Genomic DNA, 24,264 nt, shown 5'->3' on the forward strand with positions numbered 1-24,264 from the left:
TTTGAAGCATGATTTCTATTTGAAACGCCTTCCATTTTGCTGTACATATTTAATAACATTCATTAACTATTTGTGAATGAGTAGAAAAAGACAGCAATTTTGCCATTGAATTTTTACATTTTCAGTTTGTCTCCATGCACCAGTATAATTCTGACCCTGTGCTTCTAGAATAGGTCATGGTCGCACATAAAACACAATTTGCATGCATAATGTTACATCAAGTTTTATTTTTTATGAGATGCAAACAATTGGAGCAAAAAAGAGACAAAAATTTAGAGAAAATATTTTATTGATTGTTAAAAGTGAGACCATTTGTCCCAAAATGTGCTGAAACATGTCAGAAGGACATGGGCATTTCACATTTTTTAAACTATGATTACCTACTTGTTAAGTTTTTGTTAATTAAGTATCGTTATGGTCTATTGATGTATGAGGTGAAAACTATGAAAGTAGACTTACCAGCAAATCCGTTTCTAGATATATTTCATGACAGCACTTTAGAAGGTTGATTCCCTACCCTAATAGGGACAGAGAACACAAAGAGGTGAAATAGTCCCTCCTCATTGACTGTCCAAAGGATTTTTCTAGTGCCAAAAGAACAACAGACATATGCACAAAAAAACCTGTTTGATGTTCCTAGAGTTCTTTTTTGAGAGGACAAATTCAGATTCACTCCAAAGACTCTCAGGAAATTTTTCAAAACCACATTACTAAGTTTTGTTTGACCTCATCTAATCAATAAATGAAGATAAAGTTTCTTGAAATTAAATGTTGATGTCAGAAGTGGGATTTGAACCCACGCCTCCAGGGAAGACTGCGAACTGAACGCAGCGCCTTAGACCGCTCGGCCATCCTGACTTCGATATGCAATTGGAACTTAACTCCTTCCATGCTAGTCAGCAGAAATGTTACCATTCCTTGTGATTAAAAACTTGTCACACCACCCCAAAAAAGTCAATAAATAACATTTTTTATATGCGTACTTTTCGTCTGCATTAATTTTTAAACCTCCATTTATTTTGTTTGGATATTAGAAATGTTAGATTTCTCACAAATGCGGTGATGCACCACATTTCTTCAGAAACTACTGTTTGGCCACACAGCAGGGCTTTGAAAGGAAGATCCCTATTTGGGTTTTGCAATGCAGATTTTGCAGGAATACCTTGCAGATGAAATTTGCAGAGTACCAAAACAGCAGAAAACCTCCCAAAGTGACCACATTTTAAAAATTATTTTGCACAATGAGTTAATCAACACCTGCAATTACTATTGTCAGCCTATAGGTGTTTTCACTCTGAACCATCCAGCATTGCAAGTATGCCAGTTTAGTGCCCAGCTTTTGCTTGCAGAGACAAGCAACCCATACATTTTTAAGTGGGCTCTACTCACTGGAGCAATGTCAAATATGTAGATGCTTTGTCTCACCATTAAAGTAGAAACCTCCTATATTTCAAATTAAAGATGACGGACCTGTGTGGAGCTTGTGTTTTTTGCCTTTTTGACTTTGTCCACAGCATATTTTTTAAGGACATTTGTCTCAGTAATGCCTCAGTGTTTCAAAGTCAAACAAGCTGACTATAATCATTCAGCTAGTGTCTGATAAGTGCTGTCTGTTTCAGCTATCAGGTTACCTTTTAATCCTCTTACAGCTAAGTCAATCTGAAATAAAACAAAATAGAGGAAAAATTACTAAAAAACATTCATGTGTTCAAAAGGAAAAAGTTACCGTTTCTCAAATTTTTAACATTTTGTTTTCTGTAGATAGTTAAGATTTTTAGGCCTTTTGATCATGATCAGTCCATGTGCTTTGTTTAATATCTCCTTAAAATGTAAACGGTGAAGAAAAAGCATTTTGCCGAAACCCGGGATTGGACCAGGGACCTTTAGATCTTCAGTCTAACGCTCTCCCAACTGAGATATTTCAGCCATATCTATACATTTTCTGGGGGGTTTGACACTCTGCAAATGTCAAGTATCACACCTGGAGGGATATATTATAATTTTTCATTTGACTGTTTTTTGAAGCATGATTTCTATTTGAAACGCCTTCCATTTTGCTGTACATATTTAATAACATTCATTAACTATTTGTGAATGAGTAGAAAAAGACAGCAATTTTGCCATTGAATTTTTACATTTTCAGTTTGTCTCCATGCACCAGTATAATTCTGACCCTGTGCTTCTAGAATAGGTCATGGTCGCACATAAAACACAATTTGCATGCATAATGTTACATCAAGTTTTATTTTTTATGAGATGCAAACAATTGGAGCAAAAAAGAGACAAAAATTTAGAGAAAATATTTTATTGATTGTTAAAAGTGAGACCATTTGTCCCAAAATGTGCTGAAACATGTCAGAAGGACATGGGCATTTCACATTTTTTAAACTATGATTACCTACTTGTTAAGTTTTTGTTAATTAAGTATCGTTATGGTCTATTGATGTATGAGGTGAAAACTATGAAAGTAGACTTACCAGCAAATCCGTTTCTAGATATATTTCATGACAGCACTTTAGAAGGTTGATTCCCTACCCTAATAGGGACAGAGAACACAAAGAGGTGAAATAGTCCCTCCTCATTGACTGTCCAAAGGATTTTTCTAGTGCCAAAAGAACAACAGACATATGCACAAAAAAACCTGTTTGATGTTCCTAGAGTTCTTTTTTGAGAGGACAAATTCAGATTCACTCCAAAGACTCTCAGGAAATTTTTCAAAACCACATTACTAAGTTTTGTTTGACCTCATCTAATCAATAAATGAAGATAAAGTTTCTTGAAATTAAATGTTGATGTCAGAAGTGGGATTTGAACCCACGCCTCCAGGGAAGACTGCGAACTGAACGCAGCGCCTTAGACCGCTCGGCCATCCTGACTTCGATAAGCAATTGGAACTTAACTCCTTCCATGCTAGTCAGCAGAAATGTTACCATCCCTTGTGATTAAAAACTTGTCACACCACCCCAAAAAAGTCAATAAATAACATTTTTTATATGCGTACTTTTCGTCTGCATTAATTTTTAAACCTCCATTTATTTTGTTTGGATATTAGAAATGTTAGATTTCTCACAAATGCGGTGATGCACCACATTTCTTCAGAAACTACTGTTTGGCCACACAGCAGGGCTTTGAAAGGAAGAGCCCTATTTGGGTTTTGCAATGCAGATTTTGCAGGAATACCTTGCAGATGAAATTTGCAGAGTACCAAAACAGCAGAAAACCTCCCAAAGTGACCACATTTTAGAAATTATTTTGCACAATGAGTTAATCAACACCTGCAATTACTATTGTCAGCCTATAGGTGTTTTCACTCTGAACCATCCAGCATTGCAAGTATGCCAGTTTAGTGCCCAGCTTTTGCTTGCAGAGACAAGCAACCCATACATTTTTAAGTGGGCTCTACTCACTGGAGCAATGTCAAATATGTAGATGCTTTGTCTCACCATTAAAGTAGAAACCTCCTATATTTCAAATTAAAGATGACGGACCTGTGTGGAGCTTGTGTTTTTTGCCTTTTTGACTTTGTCCACAGCATATTTTTTAAGGACATTTGTCTCAGTAATGCCTCAGTGTTTCAAAGTCAAACAAGCTGACTATAATCATTCAGCTAGTGTCTGATAAGTGCTGTCTGTTTCAGCTATCAGGTTACCTTTTAATCCTCTTACAGCTAAGTCAATCTGAAATAAAACAAAATAGAGGAAAAATTACTAAAAAACATTCATGTGTTCAAAAGGAAAAAGTTACCGTTTCTCAAATTTTTAACATTTTGTTTTCTGTAGATAGTTAAGATTTTTAGGCCTTTTGATCATGATCAGTCCATGTGCTTTGTTTAATATCTCCTTAAAATGTAAACGGTGAAGAAAAAGCATTTTGCCGAAACCCGGGATTGGACCAGGGACCTTTAGATCTTCAGTCTAACGCTCTCCCAACTGAGCTATTTCGGCCATATCTATACATTTTCTGGGGGGTTTGACACTCTGCAAATGTCAAGTGTCACACCTGGAGGGATATATTATAATTTTTCATTTGACTGTTTTTTGAAGCATGATTTCTATTTGAAACGCCTTCCATTTTGCTGTACATATTTAATAACATTCATTAACTATTTGTGAATGAGTAGAAAAAGACAGCAATTTTGCCATTGAATTTTTACATTTTCAGTTTGTCTCCATGCACCAGTATAATTCTGACCCTGTGCTTCTAGAATAGGTCATGGTCGCACATAAAACACAATTTGCATGCATAATGTTACATCAAGTTTTATTTTTTATGAGATGCAAACAATTGGAGCAAAAAAGAGACAAAAATTTAGAGAAAATATTTTATTGATTGTTAAAAGTGAGACCATTTGTCCCAAAATGTGCTGAAACATGTCAGAAGGACATGGGCATTTCACATTTTTTAAACTATGATTACCTACTTGTTAAGTTTTTGTTAATTAAGTATCGTTATGGTCTATTGATGTATGAGGTGAAAACTATGAAAGTAGACTTACCAGCAAATCCGTTTCTAGATATATTTCATGACAGCACTTTAGAAGGTTGATTCCCTACCCTAATAGGGACAGAGAACACAAAGAGGTGAAATAGTCCCTCCTCATTGACTGTCCAAAGGATTTTTCTAGTGCCAAAAGAACAACAGACATATGCACAAAAAAACCTGTTTGATGTTCCTAGAGTTCTTTTTTGAGAGGACAAATTCAGATTCACTCCAAAGACTCTCAGGAAATTTTTCAAAACCACATTACTAAGTTTTGTTTGACCTCATCTAATCAATAAATGAAGATAAAGTTTCTTGAAATTAAATGTTGATGTCAGAAGTGGGATTTGAACCCACGCCTCCAGGGAAGACTGCGAACTGAACGCAGCGCCTTAGACCGCTCGGCCATCCTGACTTCGATAAGCAATTGGAACTTAACTTCTTCCATGCTAGTCAGCAGAAATGTTACCATCCCTTGTGATTAAAAACTTGTCACACCACCCCAAAAAAGTCAATAAATAACATTTTTTATATGCGTACTTTTCGTCTGCATTAATTTTTAAACCTCCATTTATTTTGTTTGGATATTAGAAATGTTAGATTTCTCACAAATGCGGTGATGCACCACATTTCTTCAGAAACTACTGTTTGGCCACACAGCAGGGCTTTGAAAGGAAGAGCCCTATTTGGGTTTTGCAATGCAGATTTTGCAGGAATACCTTGCAGATGAAATTTGCAGAGTACCAAAACAGCAGAAAACCTCCCAAAGTGACCACATTTTAGAAATTATTTTGCACAATGAGTTAATCAACACCTGCAATTACTATTGTCAGCCTATAGGTGTTTTCACTCTGAACCATCCAGCATTGCAAGTATGCCAGTTTAGTGCCCAGCTTTTGCTTGCAGAGACAAGCAACCCATACATTTTTAAGTGGGCTCTACTCACTGGAGCAATGTCAAATATGTAGATGCTTTGTCTCACCATTAAAGTAGAAACCTCCTATATTTCAAATTAAAGATGACAGACCTGTGTGGAGCTTGTGTTTTTTGCCTTTTTGACTTTGTCCACAGCATATTTTTTAAGGACATTTGTCTCAGTAATGCCTCAGTGTTTCAAAGTCAAACAAGCTGACTATAATCATTCAGCTAGTGTCTGATAAGTGCTGTCTGTTTCAGCTATCAGGTTACCTTTTAATCCTCTTACAGCTAAGTCAATCTGAAATAAAACAAAATAGAGGAAAAATTACTAAAAAACATTCATGTGTTCAAAAGGAAAAAGTTACCGTTTCTCAAATTTTTAACATTTTGTTTTCTGTAGATAGTTAAGATTTTTAGGCCTTTTGATCATGATCAGTCCATGTGCTTTGTTTAATATCTCCTTAAAATGTAAACGGTGAAGAAAAAGCATTTTGCCGAAACCCGGGATTGGACCAGGGACCTTTAGATCTTCAGTCTAACGCTCTCCCAACTGAGCTATTTCGGCCATATCTAAACATTTTCTGGGGGGTTTGACACTCTGCAAATGTCAAGTGTCACACCTGGAGGGATATATTATAATTTTTCATTTGACTGTTTTTTGAAGCATGATTTCTATTTGAAACGCCTTCCATTTTGCTGTACATATTTAATAACATTCATTAACTATTTGTGAATGAGTAGAAAAAGACAGCAATTTTGCCATTGAATTTTTACATTTTCAGTTTGTCTCCATGCACCAGTATAATTCTGACCCTGTGCTTCTAGAATAGGTCATGGTCGCACATAAAACACAATTTGCATGCATAATGTTACATCAAGTTTTATTTTTTATGAGATGCAAACAATTGGAGCAAAAAAGAGACAAAAATTTAGAGAAAATATTTTATTGATTGTTAAAAGTGAGACCATTTGTCCCAAAATGTGCTGAAACATGTCAGAAGGACATGGGCATTTCACATTTTTTAAACTATGATTACCTACTTGTTAAGTTTTTGTTAATTAAGTATCGTTATGGTCTATTGATGTATGAGGTGAAAACTATGAAAATAGACTTACCAGCAAATCCGTTTCTAGATATATTTCATGACAGCACTTTAGAAGGTTGATTCCCTACCCTAATAGGGACAGAGAACACAAAGAGGTGAAATAGTCCCTCCTCATTGACTGTCCAAAGGATTTTTCTAGTGCCAAAAGAACAACAGACATATGCACAAAAAAACCTGTTTGATGTTCCTAGAGTTCTTTTTTGAGAGGACAAATTCAGATTCACTCCAAAGACTCTCAGGAAATTTTTCAAAACCACATTACTAAGTTTTGTTTGACCTCATCTAATCAATAAATGAAGATAAAGTTTCTTGAAATTAAATGTTGATGTCAGAAGTGGGATTTGAACCCACGCCTCCAGGGAAGACTGCGAACTGAACGCAGCGCCTTAGACCGCTCGGCCATCCTGACTTCGATATGCAATTGGAACTTAACTCCTTCCATGCTAGTCAGCAGAAATGTTACCATCCCTTGTGATTAAAAACTTGTCACACCACCCCAAAAAAGTCAATAAATAACATTTTTTATATGCGTACTTTTCGTCTGCATTAATTTTTAAACCTCCATTTATTTTGTTTGGATATTAGAAATGTTAGATTTCTCACAAATGCGGTGATGCACCACATTTCTTCAGAAACTCCTGTTTGGCCACACAGCAGGGCTTTGAAAGGAAGAGCCCTATTTGGGTTTTGCAATGCAGATTTTGCAGGAATACCTTGCAGATGAAATTTGCAGAGTACCAAAACAGCAGAAAACCTCCCAAAGTGACCACATTTTAGAAATTATTTTGCACAATGAGTTAATCAACACCTGCAATTACTATTGTCAGCCTATAGGTGTTTTCACTCTGAACCATCCAGCATTGCAAGTATGCCAGTTTAGTGCCCAGCTTTTGCTTGCAGAGACAAGCAACCCATACATTTTTAAGTGGGCTCTACTCACTGGAGCAATGTCAAATATGTAGATGCTTTGTCTCACCATTAAAGTAGAAACCTCCTATATTTCAAATTAAAGATGATGGACCTGTGTGGAGCTTGTGTTTTTTGCCTTTTTGACTTTGTCCACAGCATATTTTTTAAGGACATTTGTCTCAGTAATGCCTCAGTGTTTCAAAGTCAAACAAGCTGACTATAATCATTCAGCTAGTGTCTGATAAGTGCTGTCTGTTTCAGCTATCAGGTTACCTTTTAATCCTCTTACAGCTAAGTCAATCTGAAATAAAACAAAATAGAGGAAAAATTACTAAAAAACATTCATGTGTTCAAAAGGAAAAAGTTACCGTTTCTCAAATTTTTAACATTTTGTTTTCTGTAGATAGTTAAGATTTTTAGGCCTTTTGATCATGATCAGTCCATGTGCTTTGTTTAATATCTCCTTAAAATGTAAACGGTGAAGAAAAAGCATTTTGCCGAAACCCGGGACCTTTAGATCTTCAGTCTAACGCTCTCCCAACTGAGCTATTTCGGCCATATCTATACATTTTCTGGGGGGTTTGACACTCTGCAAATGTCAAGTGTCACACCTGGAGGGATATATTATAATTTTTCATTTGACTGTTTTTTGAAGCATGATTTCTATTTGAAACGCCTTCCATTTTGCTGTACATATTTAATAACATTCATTAACTATTTGTGAATGAGTAGAAAAAGACAGCAATTTTGCCATTGAATTTTTACATTTTCAGTTTGTCTCCATGCACCAGTATAATTCTGACCCTGTGCTTCTAGAATAGGTCATGGTCGCACATAAAACACAATTTGCATGCATAATGTTACATCAAGTTTTATTTTTTATGAGATGCAAACAATTGGAGCAAAAAAGAGACAAAAATTTAGAGAAAATATTTTATTGATTGTTAAAAGTGAGACCATTTGTCCCAAAATGTGCTGAAACATGTCAGAAGGACATGGGCATTTCACATTTTTTAAACTATGATTACCTACTTGTTAAGTTTTTGTTAATTAAGTATCGTTATGGTCTATTGATGTATGAGGTGAAAACTATGAAAGTAGACTTACCAGCAAATCCGTTTCTAGATATATTTCATGACAGCACTTTAGAAGGTTGATTCCCTACCCTAATAGGGACAGAGAACACAAAGAGGTGAAATAGTCCCTCCTCATTGACTGTCCAAAGGATTTTTCTAGTGCCAAAAGAACAACAGACATATGCACAAAAAAACCTGTTTGATGTTCCTAGAGTTCTTTTTTGAGAGGACAAATTCAGATTCACTCCAAAGACTCTCAGGAAATTTTTCAAAACCACATTACTAAGTTTTATTTGACCTCATCTAATCAATAAATGAAGATAAAGTTTCTTGAAATTAAATGTTGATGTCAGAAGTGGGATTTGAACCCACGCCTCCAGGGGAGACTGCGACGTGAACGCAGCGCCTTAGACCGCTCGGTATTAGACCGCTTGCCTTAGACTGCTTCGATATGCAATTGGAACTTAACTCCTTCCATGCTAGTCAGCAGAAATGAAACCATTCCTTGTGATTAAAAACTTGTCACACCACCCCAAAAAAGTCAATAAATAACATTTTTTATATGCGTACTTTTCGTCTGCATTAATTTTTAAACCTCCATTTATTTTGTTTGGATATTAGAAATGTTAGATTTCTCACAAATGCGGTGATGCACCACATTTCTTCAGAAACTACTGTTTGGCCACACAGCAGGGCTTTGAAAGGAAGAGCCCTATTTGGGTTTTGCAATGCAGATTTTGCAGGAATACCTTGCAGATGAAATTTGCAGAGTACAAAACAGCAGAAAACCTCCCAAAGTGACCACAGTTTAGAAATTATTTTGCACAATGAGTTAATCAACACCTGCAATTACTATTGTCAGCCTATAGGTGTTTTCACTCTGAACCATCCAGCATTGCAAGTATGCCAGTTTAGTGCCCAGCTTTTGCTTGCAGAGACAAGCAACCCATACATTTTTAAGTGGGCGCTACTCACTGGAGCAATGTCAAATATGTAGATGCTTTGTCTCACCATTAAAGTAGAAACCTCCTATATTTCAAATTAAAGATGACGGACCTGTGTTCAGCTTGTGTTTTTTGCCTTTTTGACTTTGTCCACAGCATATTTTTTAAGGACATTTGTCTCAGTAATGCCTCAGTGTTTCAAAGTCAAACAAGCTGACTATAATCATTCAGCTAGTGTCTGATAAGTGCTGTCTGTTTCAGCTATCAGGTTACCTTTTAATCCTCTTACAGCTAAGTCAATCTGAAATAAAACAAAATAGAGGAAAAATTACTAAAAAACATTCATGTGTTCAAAAGGAAAAAGTTACCGTTTCTCAAATTTTTAACATTTTGTTTTCTGTAGATAGTTAAGATTTTTAGGCCTTTTGATCATGATCACTCCATGTGCTTTGTTTAATATCTCCTTAAAATGTAAACGGTGAAGAAAAAGCATTTTGCCGAAACCCGGGATTGGACCAGGGACCTTTAGATCTTCAGTCTAACGCTCTCCCAACTGAGCTATTTCGGCCATATCTATACATTTTCTGGGGGGTTTGACACTCTGCAAATGTCAAGTATCACACCTGGAGGGATATATTATAATTTTTCATTTGACTGTTTTTTGAAGCATGATTTCTATTTGAAACGCCTTCCATTTTGCTGTACATATTTAATAACATTCATTAACTATTTGTGAATGAGTAGAAAAAGACAGCAATTTTGCCATTGAATTTTTACATTTTCAGTTTGTCTCCATGCACCAGTATAATTCTGACCCTGTGCTTCTAGAATAGGTCATGGTCGCACATAAAACACAATTTGCATGCATAATGTTACATCAAGTTTTATTTTTTATGAGATGCAAACAATTGGAGCAAAAAAGAGACAAAAATTTAGAGAAAATATTTTATTGATTGTTAAAAGTGAGACCATTTGTCCCAAAATGTGCTGAAACATGTCAGAAGGACATGGGCATTTCACATTTTTTAAACTATGATTACCTACTTGTTAAGTTTTTGTTAATTAAGTATCGTTATGGTCTATTGATGTATGAGGTGAAAACTATGAAAGTAGACTTACCAGCAAATCCGTTTCTAGATATATTTCATGACAGCACTTTAGAAGGTTGATTCCCTACCCTAATAGGGACAGAGAACACAAAGAGGTGAAATAGTCCCTCCTCATTGACTGTCCAAAGGATTTTTCTAGTGCCAAAAGAACAACAGACATATGCACAAAAAACCTGTCTGATGTTCCTAGAGTTCTTTTTTGAGAGGACAAATTCAGATTCACTCCAAAGACTCTCAGGAAATTTTTCAAAACCACATTACTAAGTTTTGTTTGACCTCATCTAATCAATAAATGAAGATAAAGTTTCTTGAAATTAAACGTTGATGTCAGAAGTGGGATTTGAACCCACGCCTCCAGGGAAGACTGCGAACTGAACGCAGCGCCTTAGACCGCTCGGCCATCCTGACTTCGTTATGCAATTGGAACTTAACTCCTTCCATGCTAGTCAGCAGAAATGTTACCATCCCTTGTGATTAAAAACTTGTCACACCACCCCAAAAAAGTCAATAAATAACATTTTTTATATGCGTACTTTTCGTCTGCATTAATTTTTAAACCTCCATTTATTTTGTTTGGATATTAGAAATGTTAGATTTCTCACAAATGCGGTGATGCACCACATTTCTTCAGAAACTACTGTTTGGCCACACAGCAGGGCTTTGAAAGGAAGAGCCCTATTTGGGTTTTGCAATGCAGATTTTGCAGGAATACCTTGCAGATGAAATTTGCAGAGTACCAAAACAGCAGAAAACCTCCCAAAGTGACCACATTTTAGAAATTATTTTGCACAATGAGTTAATCAACACCTGCAATTACTATTGTCAGCCTATAGGTGTTTTCACTCTGAACCATCCAGCATTGCAAGTATGCCAGTTTAGTGCCCAGCTTTTGCTTGCAGAGACAAGCAACCCATACATTTTTAAGTGGGCTCTACTCACTGGAGCAATGTCAAATATGTAGATGCTTTGTCTCACCATTAAAGTAGAAACCTCCTATATTTCAAATTAAAGATGACGGACCTGTGTGGAGCTTGTGTTTTTTGCCTTTTTGACTTTGTCCACAGCATATTTTTTAAGGACATTTGTCTCAGTAATGCCTCAGTGTTTCAAAGTCAAACAAGCTGACTATAATCATTCAGCTAGTGTCTGATAAGTGCTGTCTGTTTCAGCTATCAGGTTACCTTTTAATCCTCTTACAGCTAAGTCAATCTGAAATAAAACAAAATAGAGGAAAAATTACTAAAAAACATTCATGTGTTCAAAAGGAAAAAGTTACCGTTTCTCAAATTTTTAACATTTTGTTTTCTGTAGATAGTTAAGATTTTTAGGCCTTTTGATCATGATCAGTCCATGTGCTTTGTTTAATATCTCCTTAAAATGTAAACGGTGAAGAAAAAGCATTTTGCCGAAACCCGGGATTGGACCAGGGACCTTTAGATCTTCAGTCTAACGCTCTCCCAACTGAGATATTTCGGCCATATCTATACATTTTCTGGGGGGTTTGACACTCTGCAAATGTCAAGTGTCACACCTGGAGGGATATATTATAATTTTTCATTTGACTGTTTTTTGAAGCATGATTTCTATTTGAAACGCCTTCCATTTTGCTGTACATATTTAATAACATTCATTAACTATTTGTGAATGAGTAGAAAAAGACAGCAATTTTGCCATTGAATTTTTACATTTTCAGTTTGTCTCCATGCACCAGTATAATTCTGACCCTGTGCTTCTAGAATAGGTCATGGTCGCACATAAAACACAATTTGCATGCATAATGTTACATCAAGTTTTATTTTTTATGAGATGCAAACAATTGGAGCAAAAAAGAGACAAAAATTTAGAGAAAATATTTTATTGATTGTTAAAAGTGAGACCATTTGTCCCAAAATGTGCTGAAACATGTCAGAAGGACATGGGCATTTCACATTTTTTAAACTATGATTACCTACTTGTTAAGTTTTTGTTAATTAAGTATCGTTATGGTCTATTGATGTATGAGGTGAAAACTATGAAAGTAGACTTACCAGCAAATCCGTTTCTAGATATATTTCATGACAGCACTGTAGAAGGTTGATTCCCTACCCTAATAGGGACAGAGAACACAAAGAGGTGAAATAGTCCCTCCTCATTGACTGTCCAAAGGATTTTTCTAGTGCCAAAAGAACAACAGACATATGCACAAAAAAACCTGTTTGATGTTCCTAGAGTTCTTTTTTGAGAGGACAAATTCAGATTCACTCCAAAGACTCTCAGGAAATTTTTCAAAACCACATTACTAAGTTTTGTTTGACCTCATCTAATCAATAAATGAAGATAAAGTTTCTTGAAATTAAATGTTGATGTCAGAAGTGGGATTTGAACCCACGCCTCCAGGGAAGACTGCGACCTGAACGCAGCGCCTTAGACCGCTCGGCCATCCTGACTTCGATATGCAATTGGAACTTAACTCCTTCCATGCTAGTCAGCAGAAATGTTACCATCCCTTGTGATTAAAAACTTGTCACACCACCCCAAAAAAGTCAATAAATAACATTTTTTATATGCGTACTTTTCGTCTGCATTAATTTTTAAACCTCCATTTATTTTGTTTGGATATTAGAAATGTTAGATTTCTCACAAATGCGGTGATGCACCACATTTCTTCAGAAACTACTGTTTGGCCACACAGCAGGGCTTTGAAAGGAAGAGCCCTATTTGGGTTTTGCAATGCAGATTTTGCAGGAATACCTTGCAGATGAAATTTGCAGAGTACCAAAACAGCAGAAAACCTCCCAAAGTGACCACATTTTAGAAATTATTTTGCACAATGAGTTAATCAACACCTGCAATTACTATTGTCAGCCTATAGGTGTTTTCACTCTGAACCATCCAGCATTGCAAGTATGCCAGTTTAGTGCCCAGCTTTTGCTTGCAGAGACAAGCAACCCATACATTTTTAAGTGGGCTCTAATCACTGGAGCAATGTCAAATATGTAGATGCTTTGTCTCACCATTAAAGTAGAAACCTCCTATATTTCAAATTAAAGATGACGGACCTGTGTGGAGCTTGTGTTTTTTGCCTTTTTGACTTTGTCCACAGCATATTTTTTAAGGACATTTGTCTCAGTAATGCCTCAGTGTTTCAAAGTCAAACAAGCTGACTATAATCATTCAGCTAGTGTCTGATAAGTGCTGTCTGTTTCAGCTATCAGGTTACCTTTTAATCCTCTTACAGCTAAGTCAATCTGAAATAAAACAAAATAGAGGAAAAATTACTAAAAAACATTCATGTGTTCAAAAGGAAAAAGTTACCGTTTCTCAAATTTTTAACATTTTGTTTTCTGTAGGTAGTTAAGATTTTTAGGCCTTTTGATCATGATCAGTCCATGTGCTTTGTTTAATATCTCCTTAAAATGTAAACGGTGAAGAAAAAGCATTTTGCCGAAACCCGGGATTGGACCAGGGACCTTTAGATCTTCAGTCTAACGCTCTCCCAACTGAGATATTTCGGCCATATCTATACATTTTCTGGGGGGTTTGACACTCTGCAAATGTCAAGTGTCACACCTGGAGGGATATATTATAATTTTTCATTTGACTGTTTTTTGAAGCATGATTTCTATTTGAAACGCCTTCCATTTTGCTGTACATATTTAATAACATTCATTAACTATTTGTGAATGAGTAGAAAAAGACAGCAATTTTGCCATTGAATTTTTACATTTTCAGTTTGTCTCCATGCACCAGTATAATTCTGACCCTGTGCTTCTAGAATAGGTCATGGTCGCACATAAAACACAATTTGCATGCATAATGTTACATCAAGTTTTATTTTTTATGAGATGCAAACAATTGGAGCAAAAAAGAGACAAAAATTTAGAGAAAATATTTTATTGATTGTTAAAAGTGAGACCATTTGTCCCAAAATGTGCTGAAACATGTCAGAAGGACATGGGCATTTCACATTTTTTAAACTATGATTACCTACTTGTTAAGTTTTTGTTAATTAAGTATCGTTATGGTCTATTGATGTATGAGGTGAAAACTATGAAAGTAGACTTACCAGCAAATCCGTTTCTAGATATATTTCATGACAGCACTTTAGAAGGTTGAATCCCTACCCTAATAGGGACAGAGAACACAAAGAGGTGAAATAGTCCCTCCTCATTGACTGTCCAAAGGATTTTTCTAGTGCCAAAAGAACAACAGACATATGCACAAAAAAACCTGTTTGATGTTCCTAGAGTTCTTTTTTGAGAGGACAAATTCAGATTCACTCCAAAGACTCTCAGGAAATTTTTCAAAACCACATTACTAAGTTTTGTTTGACCTCATCTAATCAATAAATGAAGATAAAGTTTCTTGAAATTAAATGTTGATGTCAGAAGTGGGATTTGAACCCACGCCTCCAGGGAAGACTGCGAACTGAACGCAGCGCCTTAGACCGCTCGGCCATCCTGACTTCGATATGCAATTGGAACTTAACTCCTTCCATGCTAGTCAGCAGAAATGTTACCATCCCTTGTGATTAAAAACTTGTCACACCACCCCAAAAAAGTCAATAAATAACATTTTTTATATGCGTACTTTTCGTCTGCATTAATTTTTAAACCTCCATTTATTTTGTTTGGATATTAGAAATGTTAGATTTCTCACAAATGCGGTGATGCACCACATTTCTTCAGAAACTACTGTTTGGCCACACAGCAGGGCTTTGAAAGGAAGAGCCCTATTTGGGTTTTGCAATGCAGATTTTGCAGGAATACCTTGCAGATGAAATTTGCAGAGTACCAAAACAGCAGAAAACCTCCCAAAGTGACCACATTTTAGAAATTATTTTGCACAATGAGTTAATCAACACCTGCAATTACTATTGTCAGCCTATAGGTGTTTTCACTCTGAACCATCCAGCATTGCAAGTATGCCAGTTTAGTGCCCAGCTTTTGCTTGCAGAGACAAGCAACCCATACATTTTTAAGTGGGCTCTACTCACTGGAGCAATGTCAAATATGTAGATGCTTTGTCTCACCATTAAAGTAGAAACCTCCTATATTTCAAATTAAAGATGACGGACCTGTGTGGAGCTTGTGTTTTTTGCCTTTTTGACTTTGTCCACAGCATATTTTTTAAGGACATTTGTCTCAGTAATGCCTCAGTGTTTCAAAGTCAAACAAGCTGACTATAATCATTCAGCTAGTGTCTGATAAGTGCTGTCTGTTTCAGCTATCAGGTTACCTTTTAATCCTCTTACAGCTAAGTCAATCTGAAATAAAACAAAATAGAGGAAAAATTACTAAAAAACATTCATGTGTTCAAAAGGAAAAAGTTACCGTTTCTCAAATTTTTAACATTTTGTTTTCTGTAGATAGTTAAGATTTTTAGGCCTTTTGATCATGATCAGTCCATGTGCTTTGTTTAATATCTCCTTAAAATGTAAACGGTGAAGAAAAAGCATTTTGCCGAAACCCGGGATTGGACCAGGGACCTTTAGATCTTCAGTCTAACGCTCTCCCAACTGAGCTATTTCGGCCATATCTATACATTTTCTGGGGGGTTTGACACTCTGCAAATGTCAAGTGTCACACCTGGAGGGATATATTATAATTTTTCATTTGACTGTTTTTTGAAGCATGATTTCTATTTGAAACGCCTTCCATTTTGCTGTACATATTTAATAACATTCATTAACTATTTGTGAATGAGTAGAAAAAGACAGCAATTTTGCCATTGAATTTTTACATTTTCAGTTTGTCTCCATGCACCAGTATAATTCTGACCCTGTGCTTCTAGAATAGGTCATGGTCGCACATAAAACACAATTTGCATGCATAATGTTACATCAAGTTTTATTTTTTATGAGATGCAAACAATTGGAGCAAAAAAGAGACAAAAATTTAGAGAAAATATTTTATTGATTGTTAAAAGTGAGACCATTTGTCCCAAAATGTGCTGAAACATGTCAGAAGGACATGGGCATTTCACATTTTTTAAACTATGATTACCTACTTGTTAAGTTTTTGTTAATTAAGTATCGTTATGGTCTATTGATGTATGAGGTGAAAACTATGAAAGTAGACTTACCAGCAAATCCGTTTCTAGATATATTTCATGACAGCACTTTAGAAGGTTGAATCCCTACCCTAATAGGGACAGAGAACACAAAGAGGTGAAATAGTCCCTCCTCATTGACTGTCCAAAGGATTTTTCTAGTGCCAAAAGAACAACAGACATATGCACAAAAAAACCTGTTTGATGTTCCTAGAGTTCTTTTTTGAGAGGACAAATTCAGATTCACTCCAAAGACTCTCAGGAAATTTTTCAAAACCACATTACTAAGTTTTGTTTGACCTCATCTAATCAATAAATGAAGATAAAGTTTCTTGAAATTAAATGTTGATGTCAGAAGTGGGATTTGAACCCACGCCTCCAGGGAAGACTGCGAACTGAACGCAGCGCCTTAGACCGCTCGGCCATCCTGACTTCGATATGCAATTGGAACTTAACTCCTTCCATGCTAGTCAGCAGAAATGTTACCATCCCTTGTGATTAAAAACTTGTCACACCACCCCAAAAAAGTCAATAAATAACATTTTTTATATGCGTACTTTTCGTCTGCATTAATTTTTAAACCTCCATTTATTTTGTTTGGATATTAGAAATGTTAGATTTCTCACAAATGCGGTGATGCACCACATTTCTTCAGAAACTACTGTTTGGCCACACAGCAGGGCTTTGAAAGGAAGAGCCCTATTTGGGTTTTGCAATGCAGATTTTGCAGGAATACCTTGCAGATGAAATTTGCAGAGTACCAAAACAGCAGAAAACCTCCCAAAGTGACCACATTTTAGAAATTATTTTGCACAATGAGTTAATCAACACCTGCAATTACTATTGTCAGCCTATAGGTGTTTTCACTCTGAACCATCCAGCATTGCAAGTATGCCAGTTTAGTGCCCAGCTTTTGCTTGCAGAGACAAGCAACCCATACATTTTTAAGTGGGCTCTACTCACTGGAGCAATGTCAAATATGTAGATGCTTTGTCTCACCATTAAAGTAGAAACCTCCTATATTTCAAATTAAAGATGACGGACCTGTGTGGAGCTTGTGTTTTTTGCCTTTTTGACTTTGTCCACAGCATATTTTTTAAGGACATTTGTCTCAGTAATGCCTCAGTGTTTCAAAGTCAAACAAGCTGACTATAATCATTCAGCTAGTGTCTGATAAGTGCTGTCTGTTTCAGCTATCAGGTTACCTTTTAATCCTCTTACAGCTAAGTCAATCTGAAATAAAACAAAATAGAGGAAAAATTACTAAAAAACATTCATGTGTTCAAAAGGAAAAAGTTACCGTTTCTCAAATTTTTAACATTTTGTTTTCTGTAGATAGTTAAGATTTTTAGGCCTTTTGATCATGATCAGTCCATGTGCTTTGTTTAATATCTCCTTAAAATGTAAACGGTGAAGAAAAAGCATTTTGCCGAAACCCGGGATTGGACCAGGGACCTTTAGATCTTCAGTCTAACGCTCTCCCAACTGAGATATTTCGGCCATATCTATACATTTTCTGGGGGGTTTGACACTCTGCAAATGTCAAGTGTCACACCTGGAGGGATATATTATAATTTTTCATTTGACTGTTTTTTGAAGCATGATTTCTATTTGAAACGCCTTCCATTTTGCTGTACATATTTAATAACATTCATTAACTATTTGTGAATGAGTAGAAAAAGACAGCAATTTTGCCATTGAATTTTTACATTTTCAGTTTGTCTCCATGCACCAGTATAATTCTGACCCTGTGCTTCTAGAATAGGTCATGGTCGCACATAAAACACAATTTGCATGCATAATGTTACATCAAGTTTTATTTTTTATGAGATGCAAACAATTGGAGCAAAAAAGAGACAAAAATTTAGAGAAAATATTTTATTGATTGTTAAAAGTGAGACCATTTGTCCCAAAATGTGCTGAAACATGTCAGAAGGACATGGGCATTTCACATTTTTTAAACTATGATTACCTACTTGTTAAGTTTTTGTTAATTAAGTATCGTTATGGTCTATTGATGTATGAGGTGAAAACTATGAAAGTAGACTTACCAGCAAATCCGTTTCTAGATATATTTCATGACAGCACTGTAGAAGGTTGATTCCCTACCCTAATAGGGACAGAGAACACAAAGAGGTGAAATAGTCCCTCCTCATTGACTGTCCAAAGGATTTTTCTAGTGCCAAAAGAACAACAGACATATGCACAAAAAAACCTGTTTGATGTTCCTAGAGTTCTTTTTTGAGAGGACAAATTCAGATTCACTCCAAAGACTCTCAGGAAATTTTTCAAAACCACATTACTAAGTTTTGTTTGACCTCATCTAATCAATAAATGAAGATAAAGTTTCTTGAAATTAAATGTTGATGTCAGAAGTGGGATTTGAACCCACGCCTCCAGGGAAGACTGCGACCTGAACGCAGCGCCTTAGACCGCTCGGCCATCCTGACTTCGATATGCAATTGGAACTTAACTCCTTCCATGCTAGTCAGCAGAAATGTTACCATCCCTTGTGATTAAAAACTTGTCACACCACCCCAAAAAAGTCAATAAATAACATTTTTTATATGCGTACTTTTCGTCTGCATTAATTTTTAAACCTCCATTTATTTTGTTTGGATATTAGAAATGTTAGATTTCTCACAAATGCGGTGATGCACCACATTTCTTCAGAAACTACTGTTTGGCCACACAGCAGGGCTTTGAAAGGAAGAGCCCTATTTGGGTTTTGCAATGCAGATTTTGCAGGAATACCTTGCAGATGAAATTTGCAGAGTACCAAAACAGCAGAAAACCTCCCAAAGTGACCACATTTTAGAAATTATTTTGCACAATGAGTTAATCAACACCTGCAATTACTATTGTCAGCCTATAGGTGTTTTCACTCTGAACCATCCAGCATTGCAAGTATGCCAGTTTAGTGCCCAGCTTTTGCTTGCAGAGACAAGCAACCCATACATTTTTAAGTGGGCTCTAATCACTGGAGCAATGTCAAATATGTAGATGCTTTGTCTCACCATTAAAGTAGAAACCTCCTATATTTCAAATTAAAGATGACGGACCTGTGTGGAGCTTGTGTTTTTTGCCTTTTTGACTTTGTCCACAGCATATTTTTTAAGGACATTTGTCTCAGTAATGCCTCAGTGTTTCAAAGTCAAACAAGCTGACTATAATCATTCAGCTAGTGTCTGATAAGTGCTGTCTGTTTCAGCTATCAGGTTACCTTTTAATCCTCTTACAGCTAAGTCAATCTGAAATAAAACAAAATAGAGGAAAAATTACTAAAAAACATTCATGTGTTCAAAAGGAAAAAGTTACCGTTTCTCAAATTTTTAACATTTTGTTTTCTGTAGGTAGTTAAGATTTTTAGGCCTTTTGATCATGATCAGTCCATGTGCTTTGTTTAATATCTCCTTAAAATGTAAACGGTGAAGAAAAAGCATTTTGCCGAAACCCGGGATTGGACCAGGGACCTTTAGATCTTCAGTCTAACGCTCTCCCAACTGAGCTATTTCGGCCATATCTATACATTTTCTGGGGGGTTTGACACTCTGCAAATGTCAAGTGTCACACCTGGAGGGATATATTATAATTTTTCATTTGACTGTTTTTTGAAGCATGATTTCTATTTGAAACGCCTTCCATTTTGCTGTACATATTTAATAACATTCATTAACTATTTGTGAATGAGTAGAAAAAGACAGCAATTTTGCCATTGAATTTTTACATTTTCAGTTTGTCTCCATGCACCAGTATAATTCTGACCCTGTGCTTCTAGAATAGGTCATGGTCGCACATAAAACACAATTTGCATGCATAATGTTACATCAAGTTTTATTTTTTATGAGATGCAAACAATTGGAGCAAAAAAGAGACAAAAATTTAGAGAAAATATTTTATTGATTGTTAAAAGTGAGACCATTTGTCCCAAAATGTGCTGAAACATGTCAGAAGGACATGGGCATTTCACATTTTTTAAACTATGATTACCTACTTGTTAAGTTTTTGTTAATTAAGTATCGTTATGGTCTATTGATGTATGAGGTGAAAACTATGAAAGTAGACTTACCAGCAAATCCGTTTCTAGATATATTTCATGACAGCACTTTAGAAGGTTGAATCCCTACCCTAATAGGGACAGAGAACACAAAGAGGTGAAATAGTCCCTCCTCATTGACTGTCCAAAGGATTTTTCTAGTGCCAAAAGAACAACAGACATATGCACAAAAAAACCTGTTTGATGTTCCTAGAGTTCTTTTTTGAGAGGACAAATTCAGATTCACTCCAAAGACTCTCAGGAAATTTTTCAAAACCACATTACTAAGTTTTGTTTGACCTCATCTAATCAATAAATGAAGATAAAGTTTCTTGAAATTAAATGTTGATGTCAGAAGTGGGATTTGAACCCACGCCTCCAGGGAAGACTGCGAACTGAACGCAGCGCCTTAGACCGCTCGGCCATCCTGACTTCGATATGCAATTGGAACTTAACTCCTTCCATGCTAGTCAGCAGAAATGTTACCATCCCTTGTGATTAAAAACTTGTCACACCACCCCAAAAAAGTCAATAAATAACATTTTTTATATGCGTACTTTTCGTCTGCATTAATTTTTAAACCTCCATTTATTTTGTTTGGATATTAGAAATGTTAGATTTCTCACAAATGCGGTGATGCACCACATTTCTTCAGAAACTACTGTTTGGCCACACAGCAGGGCTTTGAAAGGAAGAGCCCTATTTGGGTTTTGCAATGCAGATTTTGCAGGAATACCTTGCAGATGAAATTTGCAGAGTACCAAAACAGCAGAAAACCTCCCAAAGTGACCACATTTTAGAAATTATTTTGCACAATGAGTTAATCAACACCTGCAATTACTATTGTCAGCCTATAGGTGTTTTCACTCTGAACCATCCAGCATTGCAAGTATGCCAGTTTAGTGCCCAGCTTTTGCTTGCAGAGACAAGCAACCCATACATTTTTAAGTGGGCTCTACTCACTGGAGCAATGTCAAATATGTAGATGCTTTGTCTCACCATTAAAGTAGAAACCTCCTATATTTCAAATTAAAGATGACGGACCTGTGTGGAGCTTGTGTTTTTTGCCTTTTTGACTTTGTCCACAGCATATTTTTTAAGGACATTTGTCTCAGTAATGCCTCAGTGTTTCAAAGTCAAACAAGCTGACTATAATCATTCAGCTAGTGTCTGATAAGTGCTGTCTGTTTCAGCTATCAGGTTACCTTTTAATCCTCTTACAGCTAAGTCAATCTGAAATAAAACAAAATAGAGGAAAAATTACTAAAAAACATTCATGTGTTCAAAAGGAAAAAGTTACCGTTTCTCAAATTTTTAACATTTTGTTTTCTGTAGATAGTTAAGATTTTTAGGCCTTTTGATCATGATCAGTCCATGTGCTTTGTTTAATATCTCCTTAAAATGTAAACGGTGAAGAAAAAGCATTTTGCCGAAACCCGGGATTGGACCAGGGACCTTTAGATCTTCAGTCTAACGCTCTCCCAACTGAGCTATTTCGGCCATATCTATACATTTTCTGGGGGGTTTGACACTCTGCAAATGTCAAGTATCACACCTGGAGGGATATATTATAATTTTTCATTTGACTGTTTTTTGAAGCATGATTTCTATTTGAAACGCCTTCCATTTTGCTGTACATATTTAATAACATTCATTAACTATTTGTGAATGAGTAGAAAAAGACAGCAATTTTGCCATTGAATTTTTACATTTTCAGTTTGTCTCCATGCACCAGTATAATTCTGACCCTGTGCTTCTAGAATAGGTCATGGTCGCACATAAAACACAATTTGCATGCATAATGTTACATCAAGTTTTATTTTTTATGAGATGCAAACAATTGGAGCAAAAAAGAGACAAAAATTTAGAGAAAATATTTTATTGATTGTTAAAAGTGAGACCATTTGTCCCAAAATGTGCTGAAACATGTCAGAAGGACATGGGCATTTCACATTTTTTAAACTATGATTACCTACTTGTTAAGTTTTTGTTAATTAAGTATCGTTATGGTCTATTGATGTATGAGGTGAAAACTATGAAAGTAGACTTACCAGCAAATCCGTTTCTAGATATATTTCATGACAGCACTTTAGAAGGTTGATTCCCTACCCTAATAGGGACAGAGAACACAAAGAGGTGAAATAGTCCCTCCTCATTGACTGTCCAAAGGATTTTTCTAGTGCCAAAAGAACAACAGACATATGCACAAAAAACCTGTCTGATGTTCCTAGAGTTCTTTTTTGAGAGGACAAATTCAGATTCACTCCAAAGACTCTCAGGAAATTTTTCAAAACCACATTACTAAGTTTTGTTTGACCTCATCTAATCAATAAATGAAGATAAAGTTTCTTGAAATTAAACGTTGATGTCAGAAGTGGGATTTGAACCCACGCCTCCAGGGAAGACTGCGAACTGAACGCAGCGCCTTAGACCGCTCGGCCATCCTGACTTCGTTATGCAATTGGAACTTAACTCCTTCCATGCTAGTCAGCAGAAATGTTACCATCCCTTGTGATTAAAAACTTGTCACACCACCCCAAAAAAGTCAATAAATAACATTTTTTATATGCGTACTTTTCGTCTGCATTAATTTTTAAACCTCCATTTATTTTGTTTGGATATTAGAAATGTTAGATTTCTCACAAATGCGGTGATGCACCACATTTCTTCAGAAACTACTGTTTGGCCACACAGCAGGGCTTTGAAAGGAAGAGCCCTATTTGGGTTTTGCAATGCAGATTTTGCAGGAATACCTTGCAGATGAAATTTGCAGAGTACCAAAACAGCAGAAAACCTCCCAAAGTGACCACATTTTAGAAATTATTTTGCACAATGAGTTAATCAACACCTGCAATTACTATTGTCAGCCTATAGGTGTTTTCACTCTGAACCATCCAGCATTGCAAGTATGCCAGTTTAGTGCCCAGCTTTTGCTTGCAGAGACAAGCAACCCATACATTTTTAAGTGGGCTCTACTCACTGGAGCAATGTCAAATATGTAGATGCTTTGTCTCACCATTAAAGTAGAAACCTCCTATATTTCAAATTAAAGATGACGGACCTGTGTGGAGCTTGTGTTTTTTGCCTTTTTGACTTTGTCCACAGCATATTTTTTAAGGACATTTGTCTCAGTAATGCCTCAGTGTTTCAAAGTCAAACAAGCTGACTATAATCATTCAGCTAGTGTCTGATAAGTGCTGTCTGTTTCAGCTATCAGGTTACCTTTTAATCCTCTTACAGCTAAGTCAATCTGAAATAAAACAAAATAGAGGAAAAATTACTAAAAAACATTCATGTGTTCAAAAGGAAAAAGTTACCGTTTCTCAAATTTTTAACATTTTGTTTTCTGTAGATAGTTAAGATTTTTAGGCCTTTTGATCATGATCAGTCCATGTGCTTTGTTTAATATCTCCTTAAAATGTAAACGGTGAAGAAAAAGCATTTTGCCGAAACCCGGGATTGGACCAGGGACCTTTAGATCTTCAGTCTAACGCTCTCCCAACTGAGATATTTCGGCCATATCTATACATTTTCTGGGGGGTTTGACACTCTGCAAATGTCAAGTGTCACACCTGGAGGGATATATTATAATTTTTCATTTGACTGTTTTTTGAAGCATGATTTCTATTTGAAACGCCTTCCATTTTGCTGTACATA

General features: G+C 36.0%; 17 non-coding genes across 17 annotated transcripts; all 17 read right to left on the reverse strand.

The window, feature by feature from the left end:
* Nucleotides 1–775: 775 nt before the first annotated feature.
* Nucleotides 776–858, reverse strand: TRNAL-CAG (transfer RNA leucine (anticodon CAG)). The gene has a single exon. It is a non-coding gene; the product is annotated as a tRNA-Leu (tRNA).
* Nucleotides 859–2,793: 1,935 nt separating this feature from the next.
* On the reverse strand, nt 2,794–2,876 carry TRNAL-CAG (transfer RNA leucine (anticodon CAG)). The gene has a single exon. It is a non-coding gene; the product is annotated as a tRNA-Leu (tRNA).
* A 995-nt stretch (nt 2,877–3,871) lies between these two features.
* TRNAF-GAA (transfer RNA phenylalanine (anticodon GAA)) lies at nt 3,872–3,944 on the reverse strand. The gene has a single exon. It is a non-coding gene; the product is annotated as a tRNA-Phe (tRNA).
* An 867-nt stretch (nt 3,945–4,811) lies between these two features.
* On the reverse strand, nt 4,812–4,894 carry TRNAL-CAG (transfer RNA leucine (anticodon CAG)). Its single transcript has one exon. It is a non-coding gene; the product is annotated as a tRNA-Leu (tRNA).
* Nucleotides 4,895–5,889: 995 nt separating this feature from the next.
* Nucleotides 5,890–5,962, reverse strand: TRNAF-GAA (transfer RNA phenylalanine (anticodon GAA)). Its single transcript has one exon. It is a non-coding gene; the product is annotated as a tRNA-Phe (tRNA).
* Nucleotides 5,963–6,829: 867 nt separating this feature from the next.
* On the reverse strand, nt 6,830–6,912 carry TRNAL-CAG (transfer RNA leucine (anticodon CAG)). Its single transcript has one exon. It is a non-coding gene; the product is annotated as a tRNA-Leu (tRNA).
* A 3,015-nt stretch (nt 6,913–9,927) lies between these two features.
* On the reverse strand, nt 9,928–10,000 carry TRNAF-GAA (transfer RNA phenylalanine (anticodon GAA)). Its single transcript has one exon. It is a non-coding gene; the product is annotated as a tRNA-Phe (tRNA).
* An 866-nt stretch (nt 10,001–10,866) lies between these two features.
* Nucleotides 10,867–10,949, reverse strand: TRNAL-CAG (transfer RNA leucine (anticodon CAG)). The gene has a single exon. It is a non-coding gene; the product is annotated as a tRNA-Leu (tRNA).
* A 1,935-nt stretch (nt 10,950–12,884) lies between these two features.
* On the reverse strand, nt 12,885–12,967 carry TRNAL-CAG (transfer RNA leucine (anticodon CAG)). Its single transcript has one exon. It is a non-coding gene; the product is annotated as a tRNA-Leu (tRNA).
* Nucleotides 12,968–14,902: 1,935 nt separating this feature from the next.
* On the reverse strand, nt 14,903–14,985 carry TRNAL-CAG (transfer RNA leucine (anticodon CAG)). The gene has a single exon. It is a non-coding gene; the product is annotated as a tRNA-Leu (tRNA).
* A 995-nt stretch (nt 14,986–15,980) lies between these two features.
* On the reverse strand, nt 15,981–16,053 carry TRNAF-GAA (transfer RNA phenylalanine (anticodon GAA)). The gene has a single exon. It is a non-coding gene; the product is annotated as a tRNA-Phe (tRNA).
* Nucleotides 16,054–16,920: 867 nt separating this feature from the next.
* On the reverse strand, nt 16,921–17,003 carry TRNAL-CAG (transfer RNA leucine (anticodon CAG)). Its single transcript has one exon. It is a non-coding gene; the product is annotated as a tRNA-Leu (tRNA).
* A 1,935-nt stretch (nt 17,004–18,938) lies between these two features.
* TRNAL-CAG (transfer RNA leucine (anticodon CAG)) lies at nt 18,939–19,021 on the reverse strand. Its single transcript has one exon. It is a non-coding gene; the product is annotated as a tRNA-Leu (tRNA).
* A 995-nt stretch (nt 19,022–20,016) lies between these two features.
* On the reverse strand, nt 20,017–20,089 carry TRNAF-GAA (transfer RNA phenylalanine (anticodon GAA)). The gene has a single exon. It is a non-coding gene; the product is annotated as a tRNA-Phe (tRNA).
* Nucleotides 20,090–20,956: 867 nt separating this feature from the next.
* TRNAL-CAG (transfer RNA leucine (anticodon CAG)) lies at nt 20,957–21,039 on the reverse strand. Its single transcript has one exon. It is a non-coding gene; the product is annotated as a tRNA-Leu (tRNA).
* A 995-nt stretch (nt 21,040–22,034) lies between these two features.
* TRNAF-GAA (transfer RNA phenylalanine (anticodon GAA)) lies at nt 22,035–22,107 on the reverse strand. The gene has a single exon. It is a non-coding gene; the product is annotated as a tRNA-Phe (tRNA).
* Nucleotides 22,108–22,973: 866 nt separating this feature from the next.
* TRNAL-CAG (transfer RNA leucine (anticodon CAG)) lies at nt 22,974–23,056 on the reverse strand. The gene has a single exon. It is a non-coding gene; the product is annotated as a tRNA-Leu (tRNA).
* Nucleotides 23,057–24,264: the final 1,208 nt, after the last annotated feature.

The sequence above is a fragment of the Dendrobates tinctorius genome, unplaced genomic scaffold (genome assembly GCF_039654945.1).
Source record: "Dendrobates tinctorius isolate UK_male_01 unplaced genomic scaffold, ASM3965494v1 ptg000184l, whole genome shotgun sequence".
Taxonomy (NCBI): domain Eukaryota; kingdom Metazoa; phylum Chordata; class Amphibia; order Anura; family Dendrobatidae; genus Dendrobates; species Dendrobates tinctorius.